Below are 20,598 nucleotides of genomic sequence, written 5' to 3' on the forward strand. Positions count from 1 at the left end.
TTAATTGTATGGTTGAAAAAAAATATGGGCAACAGAAGGTTAAGCTCGAAGCGCATGGGCAAATCGGAGCGCAGCGCAACCAGCTGATCAGTGAATACGATGATACATCTTTGTGTACATATATTTGATTCTGTTAAAAATATTTTCTTTTAGGTTGCTTCTGTTTCAGCTAATAATTGAGTGGGGTGTAGGTAGAATCAAAGATGATAAGCATTCACCAGACTGACACGGTCATAAACATATTGATCGGAGCTAAAGCGTAATGTGAAACAGAAAGTCGAAAAAAAGCTCAGCAGGTGCGCATGTCAGCTTGGCTGTGCTTATCTGTGCCAAAATAAGAAAATATACTCAAGACAAAAGGTACAGACTTACATGTATTCCTCGATGAAAGGCCTTCTAGCGGAGAGTTTGCAGCAAATTTTTTTTTTTTTTTTTCATTTGTTTTCTTTTGTCTTCTGTGGGGCTTTAAATTGTTTTGATTATATTATTATGCCACAGGAGGGTTTTTAAATTGTGAGTACTTAGAAGATGCTCTCCGAAACTAAGTGGAAAAATTAAAAAAAAATATAAAAAAAATTCATAAATGACTTTGGTGTCTACCCCAACAAGAAGGGGGATAGATTTATACTATTATTCCTTTCTATATATATAAAGATATGTATATAGATGTAAATTTTTCTTTTCCCCTGCACTTGCACCCGGGCCCTAATCAATGCACTGTGCACAAACTTTTCTCTCTCATAAGATTTCATTAACAATTTTTTTACTAAAAACATTTAACAGCAATTTTCATGCATCTGCACGCTTCGGCCAACTTAATGGGCGATGCCATCTGGGCTTCTGATCAGCGGATTCCGGATTCCAGACTGTGAAAACGGCGCCTGCCCGTTCTTGCTTGCCTCAAAATAAGTGGGTTTTTATGTCAGAGACGGCGGCGGCAAGATTGATTCCTCCAAAAATTACTTTCGGCAGGCAGACAAGAACTGGTTAAAACAGTGACCAGATCTTGGCACAAAGAAATATATGCCGGTGAGGTGCTGGTGGCCGGCTGGCGTAGCGAAAGGTTTATCATCAAACGAACAAAAAAATTGATATTTCGCCCATCGGCCACTCTTAGGGTTTTCCTTTTTATTTTTTTATTTTTTTTGTTTTTGGTTCAACTTAGTTGGAATTTAAATTCAACGAATTAAACGACTGATGCTTTTAGTTTAATTTTTTTGGTGGGGCTATGTCCGAACCGCCGTAGCCAGACCTTCGATGGTAAAGAAATTTTTGAAAGAAAGAAGGGTTATATGCGGGACCTACAGGCTTATATAGGGTCTCAGAGCTTTTTTTCTTTCGCGGATTAGATTGAAGATAGCTGCGCTGCCAACGTGCACGCAGGCGGTTTATAGTAGCGGCAGAATCATTCGCAGCTGACCGTGACAGACAAAAGCTGATCGCTATAGCGTCGTTACACAAACGCAAGCTGTTAGGATCGCTTACGCGGTTTAATTCAAATAGGAAAATTGCGACCATTACACGTTGGAGTTACAAAACTACGATTACGAATTAGTCAACAGAGTTGGGAAAAAAATGCAGCATGTAGATGCTCTATCATATAAAAAAGACCAATTGAATGCATAAATAAGCTGATTCAGCAAAGAATAGTTTCCTTTGCAAAAGCAACGGCAGGGCTTATTGGCTGATGAGCACGAAATGAGGGGATAACAATTAAGCATTGTAATCTCAAAAGTAGGATGCTATACATCCTCAGGAAGAGAGTAAAGATGGGACCTAGACACATTTGAAATAAGATAGTCGTTAACAAATACAAGGTAAAGTGTTCATTTCAACTGAATATAAATTGAATTGATTTGAAACAATGAAAGATCAAGCTTGCAGTCTATAAAGTCGTGCTGTGCTGAGGGCACTAGATAATTTTCGACAGTGAATGATGACCAGAGATGTTTGGCAAATTAAAATCTCCCAACACCATAAATATGTCAAGTGCATGTTGTATAGATATTCCGCGAAGCAAAAGACACCTAAACTGAGACAATCTCAGCGTCAGTAAGCGTACTAAAACAGAAACAATCTGACTGGAGAGTGGCTTTAACGCCAATTAACACCCCACACCCTCAAGTCGGCCGATCTTTTCTATGCAAAATAAAATTATTCGAAAAAACCTCAAAATTAGATATGGTTGAATTTAACCATGTTTCTGAAAGTGCTATTATTCCGAGTCGAAGGAAGTGCTGGCCATGAAAAGAGTTTTAAGCTTTGAAATGAGACCTCTGACAATCTGATAATGAAAAAGATTTGTTCAGAAGATGAAGTTAGTTTTTTGGCGCAGAAATGGTACCGTGTATTGAAGGGACTGGAAGGGTAACAGGCTGATTTTTTTGATAAGGACAAAATTTTGGATCACTAATGATTGTGAGATATATCATGTGAAACATTTGTTTTGAATGATGATTTTACGAGGGGTGGACAAACTAAATTTGCTTATTGACACGCTAACAGAAGATTTGCTAGCAACATAGGCTGCCAATGACTCTGAAGTGGTAACCGACGAAAGTCGAGACACATAAACTTGCCAACGAGGGGAAACAACAGTTGAAGTAGGCGCTAATAGGGCTGCAGGTAATACATGAATTGAAGTAGCTAAAGAAACACCATGATTGTTTTTAACAATCTGGGCAAGATTACGCACAGGTCTCCCCTTGCGGCCAGGAGCTGACGAGGCTGAGGTAGCTTGGATAACTGGGACAGCTACGGGCTCTACTGGGACTACTACAGGGGCGGAAACAGAGGTAATAATTATGCAGTTACCCGGAGAAGGCGATAATGACAAAATTAAAGATAAATCAAAGTTGCTAGGTAGGGACAAGAAAGTCGTAGGTGTCTGAACAGACGTAGAGGGCAATTGCAAAAGTGGAGGCTCCAACTGGCGATTGCTTGGAGATTCAAATTTGTATTTGCCAAGCAACTCAAAACTCGAGTCAAAATTACTAGAGAGCTGCTTAGCCGCATTATCCAATTTTAAGAATTGTTTTCTCACAGAATTATACATTCTGCAGAAATCAATTTGCTTGTCGATGCCCTTCTTGGCAATTGCAGCGATATTGTCGCAAAAACGCCCAGTGAGACTTGCACACTTAGCATGCATCATATTTTCACACAGTCAGTAATTTACAAATTGAGGCAGTGCAGAATCATCAGCCTGCTTGAACGTGCGGGGTTGCTTACAGCACGACATAATTATTACAAGCGTATGCAATTTGCGAGTACGCAGAGCAAAACGAAAACGGTACATAAAAATAGAGCAAGTATGCGCTCAGCAATTATTGCATGCGTACACAAACAAAACTTTTGGAGCGAAAAGCAATAGCAAAAATTTTCGAGAGCACGATGCACAAGCGGAAATATGCAGTAGCGAACACACGCACAAACAAGTGTATGCACAGGGGAAAACCAAAGCAAAAGAATCAAAACAGGCAAGAACAACAACACGGAACCAAACCACCAAAAATGCAAAATTTAAAAATGAAAAGCAGTATTAAAGCGCAAAAATATATAAAACTCTTGGAGCACAAGTAAAACAAGCCAATCACTCTCAACTGAGAACTTAATTTTTTGAGCATTGCGAAAGCTTCAGTCGTTTTGGACTCCAATCCAGAGACTTTTGTTTTTATACCCTGAACCCATTAAAAATAGTTAGAGGGGAATATTGTATTTATGCAAAATCCAAATGTATGTAACAGGCAGGAGGAAGCTTCTCCGACCCAATAAAGTATATATATTCTTGATCAGCACCAATAGCCGAGTCGATCTAGCCATGTCTGTCTGTCCGTCCGTCCGTCTGTCCGTATGTCAGTATGTATGAACGCAAGGATCTCAAAACCTAGAAGAGCTAGTGACTTGAAACAACAAGCAACATATCATGTTTCGTGACTCTAGCTCTTATTATTTACCAAAATTGCCCAAAACACAGGATATCGATATCGATTTTTATCGATTGTTTGGAAAACGGAGTGTGTTATCGAATTTCGGAAACAAACTCGATCTGCGCAGGCACTAGGAGCACCTACATGTAAAATTTCAAGTCTATAGCTCTTATATGTTCTGAGATCCTTGCGTTCATACATTGGGCTTAAGGACGAATCGCATAGGCGAGCTCCAAGCGCTTACAGACGGGTCAATAACTCCAAGCTGCAACATGCGATCAATTTCTGCATATAACAACTTTTCTACGGCGGGACTTACAGGATAGAATCTTTGTTTCACTGGACGTGCGTCTCCTATATCTATACGGTGTTGGATCAATGTTGTGCGGCCTAATCTATCAGCAGCGTTGGGGAACAACTGCTTTACTACGTGCAGCTGTTGCGTTTGCTGGCTATGTAAGGGGTATGCAATCGACTCTGTTTCCTGCTCTTTTTCCATTGATTTTAGTTCTACAGAATTTATAATGCTTGGCGCAAGCTCAAAGGCTCTCCGAAAATCATGACCTAAAATTAGATTTTGGTTTATAGAAGGAATCACATACAGTTTCAAGGACTTGGTAGCCGATTTATACTGCATTTTAACTTCAAGCACTCCGATGACTTTCTGACTATGGCCATCTGCTGTTCTGACATGCAATTTAATAGGCTTAAATTCCGGCATTGCGGTAAAATCTTGTTGCGCAAGCGTAGAACCTATGCAGCTAATATTCGCGCCTGTATCCAATAGACCAAGCTCGGTAAAGGTTAAAAATGACACTTCGGCATAGCTGCGCATATTGGTGGGATTGCAAAAAACTGTCGAAACTAAAAGCTTGCTATGTTGCTTGATTTTTGAATAATAATTTTTCAAGCGCTGCGTTCGCTGAGAAATACGGGGTTTTTCTTCATAAAAAATCTTATTTCGGACATGCAAATAATTAGCTAACCGTTCATGATACGGTAAAAATCGTAATTTAATAGTTTTGGCTATTTCTAAATTGTTGGAATGTGACTTTAAAGTCGGTGTAGAGACCAAGCTTTTGCTTCGGTCCACAGGTACACAGTTCGTATGGGAATTAATTAGATTTTTGGGGGCATCCGACTGCTGCTGGATGCACCCTTCTGTTGGTTTTCCGAAGCTTTGGCACTGGGGCTTATAAATGTTGGGTGCCCCGCATCCGTAACAGAAAATACGGCGGTCAGCAAGGCAATTTTCCCACAGATGCCCTTGCTCTTCGCAGTTCCAACATTTAAAGTTGGCATGACATCTACGAATTGCTGCGATGTCAAAGTTTGTATCTTCTGAATTTTCTACCTCCGGTTCAATAAAAGACTCTTCTAGTCCATATACTTGGCGACGGCCAATAGTCCTGGATTTATTCATACCATCAGTGCGACAACTGAGCTCATTAACTAAATTCTCGTTCATTTGGACCAATCTACGTAGATGGCCAACTGAACTTATTAGCTGGTATAGCAGTTTATGTCGGGTTTCGGGTAATAAATTATTTTTTAAAATTTCGATTAACTCCTCCTCGTCAATTTTAATTGCAAATTTATCGATCAGTGATGGTACAGCGTCATGGAACGACACAAATGATTCCCCAGGGTTTTGCTTTTTAGCTCTTACTAGTTCCTTGCTCATAAAATCGGAGCGATAATCTTTGTACTGATGGCGAAGTGCAGTACAAAATTCAGTCCAGACTATGTGGTCTACCTGCTTGTGGTACCGCCAGTACCAGTCACGGGCTTTGCCTAAAAATAGCACATGTAAGAGACCCATAAAGTCGCTGTCTAAAGTTTCATCAGTCAATGTTTTGACTCTATATAGAAATTCTTCTACCCCTAATCCTTCGGTAGACCCATCGAAATTAAGATTCCATTTTTGCATGGTGTCAGCAATTTTTCCATTTCGGAATGACGAACTACTAGGCGACACCGGGATCGGGGTTGGCAACACTCTTGGAAAGGGTGTTGCTTGCATTTGCAGTGATGACATAACGCGAGTGATTGATTGTTCGATCATCTCCTGAATTATCCTATAGTCCACTCCCAGATTTTGGCGGGTATTATTAGACTGAGTGGGTCTTCCTCTTCTTCTTACACCAGGAGCTGGATTCGTGCTATTGCTAGCGTCGAGTCCTGATTGTGGCACATCACTAACATCTAATAACCTTGCTGTTGGATTCTCGCCACTCTGGGTCGGACCAGGATTAAGAGATTTTGCTAGACTGCGCGTTACCGTTCTCCCTATGTTCGTAGGTGGAGGTGGAGCAGATTGTTTTCCTCTCGGCGAGCAATCTCCAACTAATTTAATTGAGGCTGGGTCAATCACAGCACTACAACTGGGACATTTAGCATGGTTTACCAACCAACCTTCCAAGCAAAGTTTGTGAAAAACATGCCTACAAGGGGTGCAATAGCAAGACTGTGTATTGTCCATTACTAACTGGCATAGAACACAGTGGTTATCAGCTCTCTCTGACGACGGCTGTACATTTTGTGGGCTGCGTAAAGGCAACATGATTAATTAAATTTTTCCTGATTCGTGACATTGGTTTGGTAACATAATAGAGTAGAAGTTTTTTTTTTTTTTTTTTTTTTTTTAATTTTAATTACGAAATATAATGAAAGTAGGTTATTTATCTGGTTTATTGAAACTACTTTAGAAAGCGGTTTGGCCAAGTTCCGGGCAACATTATAACTATCTTTGATAGTATCGTTAATACAAAACCATTCAATCTGCCTTTATAACTTTTGGCTCCACGAAGACTGAGATTTACTTAACCATCCACAAGCTATCAAGTAGCAATCAGTACTGATATCTTATCAAAATATGCAGTATTCTAAAATTGCATATGAAAGTATTTCTACCTAAGCAAACCTAATCTGTTGTTTCTTCAAAATTATAAGAAAGAAAACGAGCAAATGTATGGGACCGATTGTATAGCTGGTGTTAATAACTATAGTCGTGTTTATATATAGGCACTCAACAATATAGTAAGGTCAGATTCTCGGCATAATTCAAGCTCTGAATTGTAAGCATCGTAGTCCTAATTACTATCTTGTATACTACCAGTATCTGCGCATGCGGAAGATAGACTAAACCAGTCACATCGACGTCAGCGTGCGTGGACAATAATATAAAGACTCATTTTTTTTTCTTTTTTTTTTTTTTGTTTATTGACAACCTCAGGCCCCATGATTGGGCGCCAAAAATTTATGTAGCATGTACTGTGGTGAAGCTACTCTAGCAATACATATCGGGTAGTAACGGTGACGGCGGTTAACAGCCAATCTTCACAAAATTGTTCGGGAAGTATTCACCGAGCCTCCTCGTGGTTGAGTTAGCATGGCAGGGCGGGATCCTCTTGCTCCCTAGCTCTTTCGGGTGGGGGGGTTCTTTTTGCCATGTCTCGACCTGCATACACAATTTTATTTTAGGATCCCTACAGAATCTAAATTGGAGACCGATACTCCAAAGAAACAAAATCTCAAACAGGCATAACTTAACGAGCACTTAAAGTGCCAATACAATGGTGATAGCTTTCATTAGGGCATAAATATTCCGAAGAGGCGAAGTCTTGGATGTAAGCTGACTCTCGCGTTCGATACCCTCCCAACCATGATCTTCAGCGTTTAAGGTTTTGAAGATCCCAAAAAAAAACAATCTTCTACGACATTATATCACCATGTCACCAGGAAAGAAAACTTAGCAATTCATAATCAAAATCCGTAATTAATATTTATTATAAAGAAAAGCATTATTCAATGAAATTGAATCCTTCCGTTGGATAATCTGCATCTTATTACAAGTGGCATTAATGATTCAACAATAATTCAGTAACTAAAACTAGTCAGCTAATATTTTTACAATGGCTCAAAAATTCTTCAAAAATAATTCATTTTATAAACTATTCAGTTAATATTTTTTTTCTTATTGAGCAAAAAAAAAAAAAAAAAAAAAATCTCAAATTTTCGCTAAAGTGCATTTTAATAATTATCGAATAAGGCTAGGCAAGAAAAAAAGTGAGATTAGTAAATTGAACTGAAGTGTATTCAGCAAAAGAAAAAAAAAATTATTATAATAGAGCCAATATAATTGTAGTTGCTGGTTAATTGTATGGTTGAAAAAAAATATGGGCAACAGAAGGTTAAGCTCGAAGCGCATGGGCAAATCGGAGCGCAGCGCAACCAGCTGATCAGTGAATACGATGATACATCTTTGTGTACATATATTTGATTCTGTTAAAAATATTTTCTTTTAGGTTGCTTCTGTTTCAGCTAATAATTGAGTGGGGTGTAGGTAGAATCAAAGATGATAAGCATTCACCAGACTGACACGGTCATAAACATATTGATCGGAGCGAAAGCGTAATGTGAAACAGAAAGTCGAAAAAAAAGCTCAGCAGGTGCGCATGTCAGCTTGGCTGTGCTTATCTGTGCCAAAATAAGAAAATATACCCAAAACAAAAGGTACAGACTTACATGTATTCCTCGATGAAAGGCCTTCTAGCGGAGAGTTTGCAGCAAATTTTTTTTTTTTTCATTTGTTTTCTTTTGTCTTCTGTGGGGCTTTAAATTGTTTTGATTATATTATTATGCCACAGGAGGGTTTTTAAATTGTGAGTACTTAGAAGATGCTCTCCGAAACTAAGTGGAAAAATTAAAAAAAAATATAAAAAAAATTCATAAATGACTTTGGAGTCTACCCCAACAAGAAGGGGGATAGATTTATACTATTATTCCTTTCTATATATATAAAGATATGTATATAGATGTAAATTTTTCTTTTCCCCTGCACTTGCACCCGGGCCCTAATCAATGCACTGTGCACAAACTTTTCTCTCTCATAAGATTTCATTAACAATTTTTTTACTAAAAACATTTAACAGCAATTTTCATGCATCTGCACGCTTCGGCCAACTTAATGGGCGATGCCATCTGGGCTTCTGATCAGCGGCGCGTCAATGGGGCCCAAAAGGCTACTCCCTCGTCCGGATTCCAGACTGTGAAAACGGCGCCTGCCCGTTCTTGCTGGCCTGAGCAAGGGAATGGCAGCTGATCCGCAGTTGAGGCTGACGTCTATTTAATGGGGCAGAAATGACATTGCCGTCCCAAGAAATTACAGTGCCGCCCAATGGCCACACGTGGCGGTTGCCTCAAAATAAGTGGGTTTTTATGTCAGAGACGGCGGCGGCAAGATTGATTCCTCCAAAAATTACTTTCGGCAGGCAGACAAGAACTGGTTAAAACAGTGACCAGATCTTGGCACAAAGAAATATATGCCGGTGAGGTGCTGGTGGCCGGCTGGCGTAGCGAAAGGTTTATCATCAAACGAACAAAAAAATTGATATTTCGCCCATCGGCCACTCTTAGGGTTTTCCTTTTTATTTTTTTATTTTTTTTGTTTTTGGTTCAACTTAGTTGGAATTTAAATTCAACGAATTAAACGACTGATGCTTTTAGTTTAATTTTTTTGGTGGGGCTATGTCCGAACCGCCGTAGCCAGACCTTCGATGGTAAAGAAATTTTTGAAAGAAAGAAGGGTTATATGCGGGACCTACAGGCTTATATAGGGTCTCAGAGCTTTTTTTCTTTCGCGGATTAGATTGAAGATAGCTGCGCTGCCAACGTGCACGCAGGCGGTTTATAGTAGCGGCAGAATCATTCACAGCTGACCGTGACAGACAAAAGCTGATCGCTATAGCGTCGTTACACAAACGCAAGCTGTTAGGATCGCTTACGCGGCTTAATTCAAATAGGAAAATTGCGACCATTACACGTTGGAGTTACAAAACTACGATTACGAATTAGTCAACAGAGTTGGGAAAAAAATGCAGCATGTAGATGCTCTATCATATAAAAAAGACCAATTGAATGCATAAATAAGCTGATTCAGCAAAGAATAGTTTCCTTTGCAAAAGCAACGGCAGGGCTTATTGGCTGATGAGCACGAAATGAGGGGATAACAATTAAGCATTGTAATCTCAAAAGTAGGATGCTATACATCCTCAGGAAGAGAGTAAAGATGGGACCTAGACACATTAGAAATAAGATAGTCGTTAACAAATACAAGGTAAAGTGTTCAATTCAACTGAATATAAATTGAATTGATTTGAAACAATGAAAGATCAAGCTTGCAGTCTATAAAGTCGTGCTGTGCTGAGGGCACTAGATAATTTTCGACAGTGAATGATGACCAGAGATGTTTGGCAAATTAAAATCTCCCAACACCATAAATATGTCAAGTGCATGTTGTATAGATATTCCGCGAAGCAAAAGACACCTAAACTGAGACAATCTCAGCGTCAGTAAGCGTACTAAAACAGAAACAATCTGACTGGAGAGTGGCTTTAACGCCAATTAACACCCCACACCCTCAAGTCGGCCGATCTTTTCTATGCAAAATAAAATTATTCGAAAAAACCTCAAAATTAGATATGGTTGAATTTAACCATGTTTCTGAAAGTGCTATTATTCCGAGTCGAAGGAAGTGCTGGCCATGAAAAGAGTTTTAAGCTTTGAAATGAGACCTCTGACAATCTGATAATGAAAAAGATTTGTTCAGAAGATGAAATTAGTTTTTTGGCGCAGAAATGGTACCCTGTATTGAAGGGACTGGAAGGGTAACAGGCTGATTTTTTTGATAAGGACAAAATTTTGGATCACTAATGATTGTGAGATATATCATGTGAAACATTTGTTTTGAATGATGATTTTACGAGGGGTGGACAAACTAAATTTGCTTATTGACACGCTAACAGAAGATTTGCTAGCAACATAGGCTGCCAATGACTCTGAAGTGGTAACCGACGAAAGTCGAGACACATAAACTTGCCAACGAGGGGAAACAACAGTTGAAGTAGGCGCTAATAGGGCTGCAGGTAATACATGAATTGAAGTAGCTAAAGAAGCACCATGATTGTTTTTAACAATCTGGGCAAGATTACGCACAGGTCTGCCCTTGCGGCCAGGAGCTGACGAGGCTGAGGTAGCTTGGATAACTGGGACAGCTACGGGCTCTACTGGGACTACTACAGGGGCGGAAACAGAGGTAATAATTATGCAGTTACCCGGAGAAGGCGATAATGACAAAATTAAAGATAAATCAAAGTTGCTAGGTAGGGACAAGAAAGTCGTAGGTGTCTGAACAGACGTAGAGGGCAATTGCAAAAGTGGAGGCTCCAACTGGCGATTGGTTGGAGATTCAAATTTGTATTTGCCAAGCAACTCAAAACTCGAGTCAAAATTACTAGAGAGCTGCTTAGCCGCATTATCCAATTTTAAGAATTGTTTTCTCACAGAATTATACATTCTGGTGAAATCAATTTGCTTGTCGATGCCCTTCTTGGCAATTGCAGCGATATTGTCGCAAAAACGCCCAGTGAGACTTGCACACTTAGCATGCATCATATTTTCACACAGTCAGTAATTTACAAATTGAGGCAGTGCAGAATCATCAGCCTGCTTGAACGTGCGGGGTTGCTTACAGCACGACATAATTATTACAAGCGTATGCAATTTGCGAGTACGCAGAGCAAAACGAAAACGGTACATAAAAATAGAGCAAGTATGCGCTCAGCAATTATTGCATGCGTACACAAACAAAACTTTTGGAGCGAAAAGCAATAGCAAAAATTTTCGAGAGCACGATGCACAAGCGGAAATATGCAGTAGCGAACACACGCACAAACAAGTGTATGCACAGGGGAAAACCAAAGCAAAAGAATCAAAACAGTCAAGAACAACAACACGGAACCAAACCACCAAAAATGCAAGATTTACAAATGAAAAGCAGTATTAAAGCGCAAAAATATATAAAACTCTTGGAGCACAAGTAAAACAAGCCAATCACTCTCAACTGAGAACTTAATTTTTTGAGCATTGCGAAAGCTTCAGTCGTTTTGGACTCCAATCCAGAGACTTTTGTTTTTATACCCTGAACCTATTAAAAATAGTTAGAGGGGAATATTGTATTTGTGTAAAATCCAAATGTATGTAACAGGCAGGAGGAAGCTTCTCCGACCCAATAAAGTATATATATTCTTGATCAGCACCAATAGAAGAGTCGATCTAGCCATGTCTGTCTGTCCGTCCGTCCGTCTGTCCGTATGTCAGTATGTATGAACGCAAGGATCTCAAAACCTATAAGAGATAGTGACTTGAAACAACAAGCAACATATCATGTTTCGTGACTCTAGCTCTTATTATTTATCAAAATTGCCCAAAACACAGGATATCGATATCGATTTTTATCGATTGTTTGGAAAACGGAGTAAGTTATCGAATTTCGGAAACAAACTCGATCTGCGCAGGCACTAGGAGCACCTACATGTACAATTTCAAGTCTATAGCTCTTATATGTTCTGAGATCCTTGCGTTCATACATACGGACGGACGGACGGACGGACAGACAGACGGAAATGGCTAGATCGACTCGGCTATTGATTCTGATCAAGAATACTTATACTTTATGGGGTCGGAGATGCCTCCTTCTGCCTGTTACATACATTTGGATTTTGCACAAATACAATATACCATTATACCCATTTTTAATGGGTACAGGGTATAATCATCGAAAAAGTTTCGATTTTTGCACCGACCACTATTTTGAAAAAAAGCGTGATGTAACCCATTGTCATTTTGTCGATTTGGCTCAAAATTTTGGATTTCCTTTTTTTGATGCCAATCGTTAGAACTGATCCTTACGAGTCAAAAATGGTATAAAATTGCAAAATCTGTCATAATTTGACGGAAATATTCCAAGCAAGTAAGAGGTTCTAGTTAGGAGCTCCCGACTAGGGGATACCCTGAACGATCTTCTTCCAACATCAAATGCATATATATATTTTTACTTAGAAGCTATATGTCAAGTTCGGGGACTCTAGCTCTTATTATTTACCAAAATTGAGCAAATAACAGTGTATCGAAATCGATTTTTATCGATTGCTTGGAAAAGTTATCGATTATCGGAAACAAACTCGATCTGCACAGGCACTAGGAGCACCTACATCTAAACTTTCAAGTCTATAGCTCTTATATGTTCTGAGATCCTTTTTTCCTACGTACGGACGGACGGACGGAAGGACAGACAGACGGATCAAGAATATCTATACTTTATGGGGTCGGAGATGCTTCTGCCTGTTACATACACTTGGATTTTGCACAAATACAATATACCCTTATACCCATTTTTAATGGGTTCAGGGTATAAAAATTATCAAAAAGGTGGACCTTACGAACGAATCGGTTTATTGCCTACAACATTTTTATACCCTGAACCCATTAAAAATGGGTATACGGTATATTGTATTTGTGCGAAATCGACTCGGCTTTTGATGCTGATCAAGAATATATACACTTTATGGGGTCGGAGATGTTTCCTTCTGCCTGTTACATACATTTGGATTTTGCACAAACATTAATATACCCTTATACCCATTTTTACTGGGTTCAGGGTATAATAATAGAAGTATTCATATCAACCGAGTCATATAAGAAAGACCAATTGAATGCATAAATAAGCTGATTCAGCAAAGAATAGTTACCTTTGCAAAAGCAACGGCAGGGCTTATTGGCTGATGAGCACGAAATGAGGGGATTACAATTAAGCATTGCAATCTCAAAAGTAGGATGCTATATATCCTCAGGAAGAGAGTAAAGATGGGACCTAGACACATTAGAAATAAGGTAGTCGTTAACAAATACAAGGTAAAGTGTTCAACTGCATATAAATTGAATTGATTTGAAACAATGAAAGATCAAGCTTGCAGCCTATGAAGTCGTGCTGTGCTGAGGGCACTAGATAATTTTCGACAGTGAATGATGACCAGAGATGTTTGGCAAATTAAAATCTCCCAACACCATAAATATGTCAAGTGCATGTTGTATAGATATTCCGCGAAGCAAAAGACACCTAAACTGAGACAATCTCAGCATCAGTAGGCGTACTAAAACAGAAACAATCTGACTGGAGAGTGGCTTTTACGCCAATTAACACCCCACAACCTCGAGTCGGCCGATCTTTTCTATGCAAAATAAAATTATTCGAAAAAAACCTCAAAATTAGATATGGTTGAATTTAACCATGTTTCTGAAAGTGCTATTATTTCGAGTCGAAGGAAGTGCTGGCCATGAAAAGAGTTTTAAGCATTGAAATGAGACCTCTGACAATCTGATAATGAAAAAGATGTTCAGAAGATGAAGTTAGTTTTTTGGCGCAGAAATGGTACCCTGTATTGAAGGGACTGGAAAGGTAACAGGCTGATTTTTTTGATAAGGACAAAATTTTGGATCACTAATGATTGTGAGATATATCATGTGAAACATTTGTTTTGAATGATGATTTTACGAGGCGTGGACAAACTAAATTTGCTTATTGACACGCTAACAGAAGATTTGCTAGCAACATAGGCTGCCAATGACTCTGAAGTGGTAACCGACGAAAGTCGAGACACATAAACTTGCCAACGAAGGGAAACAACAGTTGAAGTAGGCGCTAATAGGGCTGCAGGTAATACATGAATTGAAGTAGCCAAAGAAGCACCATGATTGTTTTTAACAATCTGGGCAAGATTACGCACAGGTCTCCCCTTGCGGCCAGGAGCTGACGAGGCTGAGGTAGCTTGGATAACTGGGACAGCTACGGGCTCTACTGGGACTACTACAGGGGCGGAAACAGAGGTAATAATTATGCAGTTACCCGGAGAAGGCGATAATGACAAAATTAAAGATAAATCAAAGTTGCTAGGTAGGGACAAGAAAGTCGTAGGTGTCTGAACAGACGTAGAGGGCAATTGCAAAAGTGGAGGCTCCAACTGGCGATTGTTTGGAGATTCAAATTTGTATTTGCCAAGCAACTCAAAACTCGAGTCAAAATTACTAGAGAGCTGCTTAGCCGCATTATCCAATTTTAAGAATTGCTTTCTCACAGAATTATACATTCTGGAGAAATCAATTTGCTTGTCGATGCCCTTCTTGGCAATTGCAGCGATATTGTCGCAAAAACGCCCAGTGAGACTTGCACACTTAGCATGCATCATATTTTCACACAGTCAGTAATTTACAAATTGAGGCAGTGCAGAATCATCAGCCTGCTTGAACGTGCGGGGTTGCTTACAGCACGACATAATTATTACAAGCGTATGCAATTTGCGAGTACGCAGAGCAAAACGAAAACGGTACATAAAAATAGAGCAAGTATGCGCTCAGCAATTATTGCATGCGTACACAAACAAAACTTTTGGAGCGAAAAGCAATAGCAAAAATTTTCGAGAGCACGATGCACAAGCGGAAATATGCAGTAGCGAACACACGTACAAACAAGTGTATGCACAGGGGAGAACCAAAGCAAAAGAATCAAAACAGGCAAGAACAACAACACGGAACCAAAGCTTTACAAATGTAAAGCAGTATTAAAGCGCAAAAATATATAAAACTCTTGGAGCACAAGTAATACAAGTCAATCACTCTCAACTGGAACTTAATTTTTTGAGCATTGCGAAAGATTCAGTGGTTTTCGGACTCCAATCCAGAGACTTTTGTTTTTATACCCTGAACCCATTAAAAATAGTTAGAGGGGAATATTGTATTTGTGCAAAATCCAAATGTATGTAACAGGCAGGAGGAAGCTTCTCCGACCCAATAAAGTATATATATTCTTGATCAGCACCAATAGCCGAGTCGATCTAGCCATGTCTGTCTGTCCGTCCGTCCGTCTGTCCGTATTTCAGTATGTATGAACGCAAGGATCTCAAAACCTATAAGAGCTAGTGACTTGAAACAACAAGCAACATATCATGTTTCGTGACTCTAGCTCTTATTATTTACCAAAATTGCCCAAAAAACAGGATATCGATATCGATTTTTATCGATTGTTTGGAAAACGGAGTAAGTTATCGATTATCGGAAACAAACCGCAGGCACTAGGAGCACCTACATCTAAAATTTCAAGTCTATAGCTCTTACATGTACTGAGATCCTTGCGTTCATACATACGGACGGACGGACGGACAGACAGACGGACATGATCGATTCGGCTATTGATGCTGATCAAGAATATTTATACTTTATGGGGTCGGAGATGCTTCCTTCTGCCTGTTACATACATTTAGAATTTGGACAAATACAATATACATTTATACCCATTTTTAATGGGTTCAGGGTATAAAAACTACAGCGAATCACGGATCATCTGCAACAGTTGCACTCGCGATAGAGCCGACGTTAGAATTTGATAGAAATGGTAGCGCACGCATGTTAATCAACCAAATCAAAAACATTGCGCGAATATACGATTTGGAAGACAATTACTTGCGCATGCTGTTTATTACAAAGCTGAAAGGAAGAGCGCAACACTGGTTGCATGGCAATTCAACGCCCATACTGGAGCCTTTGATTAATGATTTGTTAGACAAGCCCGTCAATAAAACAGTATACTCGAAGTTGGATCTTAAAAACAGATACTTCCACGTGTTTGTTAACAAAGATTCTGTAAAATATACGTCCTTCGTAACCCTTTGGCTCAATATGAGTTTTTGAGAATGCCGATGGGTATAGAAAATGCTTCTGCTGTATTGCAACGGCTTGTTAAGAAAATTTTGGCGACTTGATCAGTGAGAATAAGGTTACTGTATTATGGTTGCAAGCAGAGATATAGAACATTTAGACACACTGAGGGAAGTCTACTAAAAATAAGCTCGAGTTACGTTTAAAAAATGAGAATTTTTGCAATCGAAGATAAAATACTTGGTGAAGGTATCAGGGCAGACGAAAAGGAAATTGAAGCGATTAAAAATGCAGACGGTACAAAGTTTTTAAGGTTTGTGTTCATAGTTTAGGCGTTTCATTAAGGATTTTTCAACAATAGCTAAGCTAACCTTTTGAAGAACGAAAAACAATTCGCGTTTAATGAAAAAGAATGGGAATGCTTCTTCACTTTTAAAGAAAAACTTATACTAGCACTAGTATTAGCAATTTATGGTTATAAAGACAAGATTAAATTTCATTGCGATACTAGTTCTCTTGGCTTTGGAGCCGTGCTAATACAAAAAAGAGAATGGCAAGTCGCATCCGATATTTAATTTTTCTAAACGAACGACTGAAGTTTTGTTAAGGTACCACAGTTTTGAATTGGAAACGTTGGCAATCATTAATGCACTCAGCCGACTTCGAATTTAACGCTTACTTTAAACATAATCTATCTGAATGGCCTGGTGGGCGTTTGTAGCATGTACTGTGGTGAAGCTACTCTAGCAATACATATCGGTTAGCAACGGTGACGGCGGTTAGCAGCCAATCTTCACAAAATTGTTCGGGAAGTATTCACCGAGCCTCCTCGTGGTGGAGTTAGCATGGCAGGCCGGGATCCTCTTGCTCCCTAGCTCTTTCGGGTGGGGGGGTTCTTTTTGCCATATCTCGACCTGCATACACAATTTTATTTAAGGATCGAATTTAACGCTTACTTTAAACATAATCTATCTGAATGGCCTGGTGGGCGTTGGAGTTACAAAATTACGATTACGAATTAGTCAACATAGTTGGGAACAAAATGCAGAATGTAGATGCTCTAAGTAGATGTATGAATGTCTTAATAATAGAAACAAATAGTTTTGAGGACAATCATTTGCCATGCAAACGATTTAAAACTGCAAAAGATAAAAAGCTTTTAGAGAAAAATGAACACAAAATATTTGAAATGAGAAACGAGATTATTTGCAGGAAAACGAACGACGACAGGTTACTGTTTTGCGTGCCAGAGGACATGGAAAACAACATATTGCATAAGTATCACGGGATATCGATATCGATTTTTATCGATTGCTTGGAAAACTGAGTAAGTTATCGATTATCAGAAACAAACTCGATCTGCGCAGGCACTAGGAGCACCTACATCTAAAATTTCAAGTCTATAGCTCTTATATGTTCTGAGATCTTTGCGTTCATACATACGGACGGACGGACAAGGGTAGATCGACTCCATGCATAAACTGATGGTCTATTCTCCTTTAGTCTGTAAGCATAGAACGAAATCGTAGTCAGTCGCGATCTTACAATCGAATAAAAAAGACGTATTGATGTAATTGTATGTTATATAAGCAAAGCTAGCCTACGTCGCCGTCGCTATCACAGAGTCGCCGTCGCTGCCCACAAAGGTTGCGAAGTATCCGCCGCGATCATGACTCTGATCATTGGCTTCCCCAGAACGCTGGGTCAACAAATATCAATAGCCAATAATTAACTTACATATTCCTCAAATGGAGAGTTTGCAGCAACTGTTTTTCGTCGATAGCTGTGTTTTTAAATATTTGTTGTGAAATTGCTTTGGATTATGTGTTATGGCATCGTATTCATTCATTTAGGTTTTAAATTGTGAGAACCGTATTAGATACTCCCCGACATAATTGGAAATACAAAAAAACTGTATTCAAATTATCTCGTTTTTTCTCTCCCTCTCCCTCTCTGTCTCTCTCTCTCTTTCTTTCACTGCACTTAGGTGTTTAGAAGGCACATAAAGTCAATGAACTTTGAGCAAATTTTCGAGGGTCTGAAGTTGACATAATATTTCATTAATTATTTATCTTCACGCGCCGGCTTAATGGGCTAGGACTTCAGGGCTTTTAAACGACTGACTGACTGGCAGCTGCTCCACAATTGAATCAGATGTCTATCCCGCGGTCGGCAGAAATTACAGTGCCGTCCCCTCCAGGTGGCACACGTGGCGTTCGCCTTGAAAATTAAGGGGTTTGCAGTCAGATTGATTGCCTACAAATTGAATGTGCCCTGTAGACCAGAATTGTTTGAGCTGCGACCAGATCTCAATACAAAAGTGTATACTCCGGTCAGGCGCTCCCAGCCCTCGTGGCGTTCCGAAGGTTAACGGCAATAATATTTATATTTCACCAATCGGCCACTTGAGAAGTTTGCTTTCAAGTTAATTTTTAAGTTTAGACGACGGATGCCCGCATTTATTTTAGTTTTAATTAAATTTGTTTTTTCTTATATCAAAAATGGGTAAAAAGGGTATATTGTATTTGAGCAAAATATAAATGTGTGTAACAGGCAGAAGGATGTATCTCCGACCCCATAAAGTATATAGTATATATTCTAGTCTATCTAGCCATGTCCGTATGTATGAAACTATAGAAACTATAAGAGGTAGAGACTGAAATTTTATTTAGTCATCCTAGTCAATGCGCAGATGGAGTTTTTTTCCGATAATCGTTTCCAAGCAATCGCTCCTTGATATCTGCATCCCTTTTGAGTACCTAACGAGGTCTGATATGCGCATATGATTTCTCCCATTGTTCAGTTGCCCCATCAAACATTTCTCCGAAAGATCTTTGAATTGAGAGTGCGAATACTGATCGAGGCATTGCCAATCTCTTTGCAAACTTCTTAAGCTAACTACTCCTCTAGGTACAACAAGTATGAGGTTCTAGTCGGGAGCTCCCGACTAGGGAATACCCAGAACCCTCTTATTACAACACACACAAAGTTTACCCAGTAGGGCTCGAACTCGCGACAGACCACACCAGTTGATATGCCTCTTCTGAATAGCTACACCAATAATTAAATATTATAAAAACAAAAACGCGAATTAAAATAGCAGCACAGAAAACAATCTCAATTTTAATGCTGTTGATAGAATTTGAAGCAGATGCGGATAAATGTTTGTGTGTACATGTATACAGCAAATCTTGCAATTCTTGCGCAGTAAAACAAACCTGTGCTTTTTTTAACCGATCTTATCGACATTTAGTACAGTATATCTTATTGTATTCTAGAATATTTGTGTATTCTCAAAAAGTCAATTGCATTGAAGTTGTCGCTTAAATTGGTGGGCAATATACAACATAGACAGACGGCTAGATCGACTCGGCTATTGACGCTGATCAGTAATATATGGGCTCGGAGAAGCTTCCTTCTACCTAATACATATAACAGCACAAATACATAATAACCCCTTAACCATTTGCAATGGGTCCAGTGTATAAAAACAATCACCCTTATTCTCATCAGTTTCAGAAGTCAAACTGCAATTAAATCCCATTATTACTGAGTCAGTCACGCTCTTCTAACCTTCTTCTTTAGGCTCAGCTCGTCGGATGGGATATGGGTTCTTTCATCATCTTACTATGGTACACAGCAGCACAATGATAAGTGCACTTTACAACATAAAACTACAAGGCCAACAATTTTGAAATTCAGTCAGTTGCTGACGGCTTAGAGGGTCTATTTGATTCTGGGATAACAAAGATGTTGGCTTATTCTGCGGTCTGTACCCACCATACCTCGGAGGAAGGAATGAGGTTTCGGCCACCCCATATTCGGACGTCTACTCGCTCAAACTACGACTATGCACATTTTAGGTTTCGTTAAGAACTGGCGGCAAACCAAGAAAAAATTTTAGTTAGACATTCTAATTAAGATTTCCATGTTTTTTATTTATATATCAAATTTACATAGTTACGATTATCTTTGGCTCTATTGATTTCCCAAAAAAAATTAAGTTTCTTAAGCAATCAGTTTTTATACTAATTTTATAATTTAAGCGGGCGTTCGTTCATTCGTGTGTTAGTGCGAGTGCGGCATTGTACCGTCGCTAAAATAGAGCATTTTGCAACAT

The 20,598-nt window shown here is 39.2% G+C and overlaps 1 long non-coding RNA gene and 1 other non-coding gene across 2 annotated transcripts in view; both read right to left on the reverse strand.

The window, feature by feature from the left end:
- LOC116649902 (uncharacterized) overlaps positions 1–9,501 on the reverse strand; it is a 36,137-nt gene extending 26,636 nt beyond the window's left edge. The window contains exons 1-3 of the long non-coding RNA XR_004302809.2: positions 9,483–9,501; positions 8,457–8,621; positions 373–541 (exon numbers count right to left, since the gene is read on the reverse strand). This is a non-coding gene — a long non-coding RNA (uncharacterized lncRNA). The remainder of the gene's footprint in view (positions 1–372; positions 542–8,456; positions 8,622–9,482) is intronic.
- Positions 1–20,598, reverse strand: part of LOC6636301 (uncharacterized) — a 288,985-nt gene that overhangs the window by 103,037 nt on the left and 165,350 nt on the right. The window lies entirely within an intron of this gene.

The sequence above is a fragment of the Drosophila virilis genome, chromosome 2 (genome assembly GCF_030788295.1).
Source record: "Drosophila virilis strain 15010-1051.87 chromosome 2, Dvir_AGI_RSII-ME, whole genome shotgun sequence".
NCBI classification, from domain to species: domain Eukaryota; kingdom Metazoa; phylum Arthropoda; class Insecta; order Diptera; family Drosophilidae; genus Drosophila; species Drosophila virilis.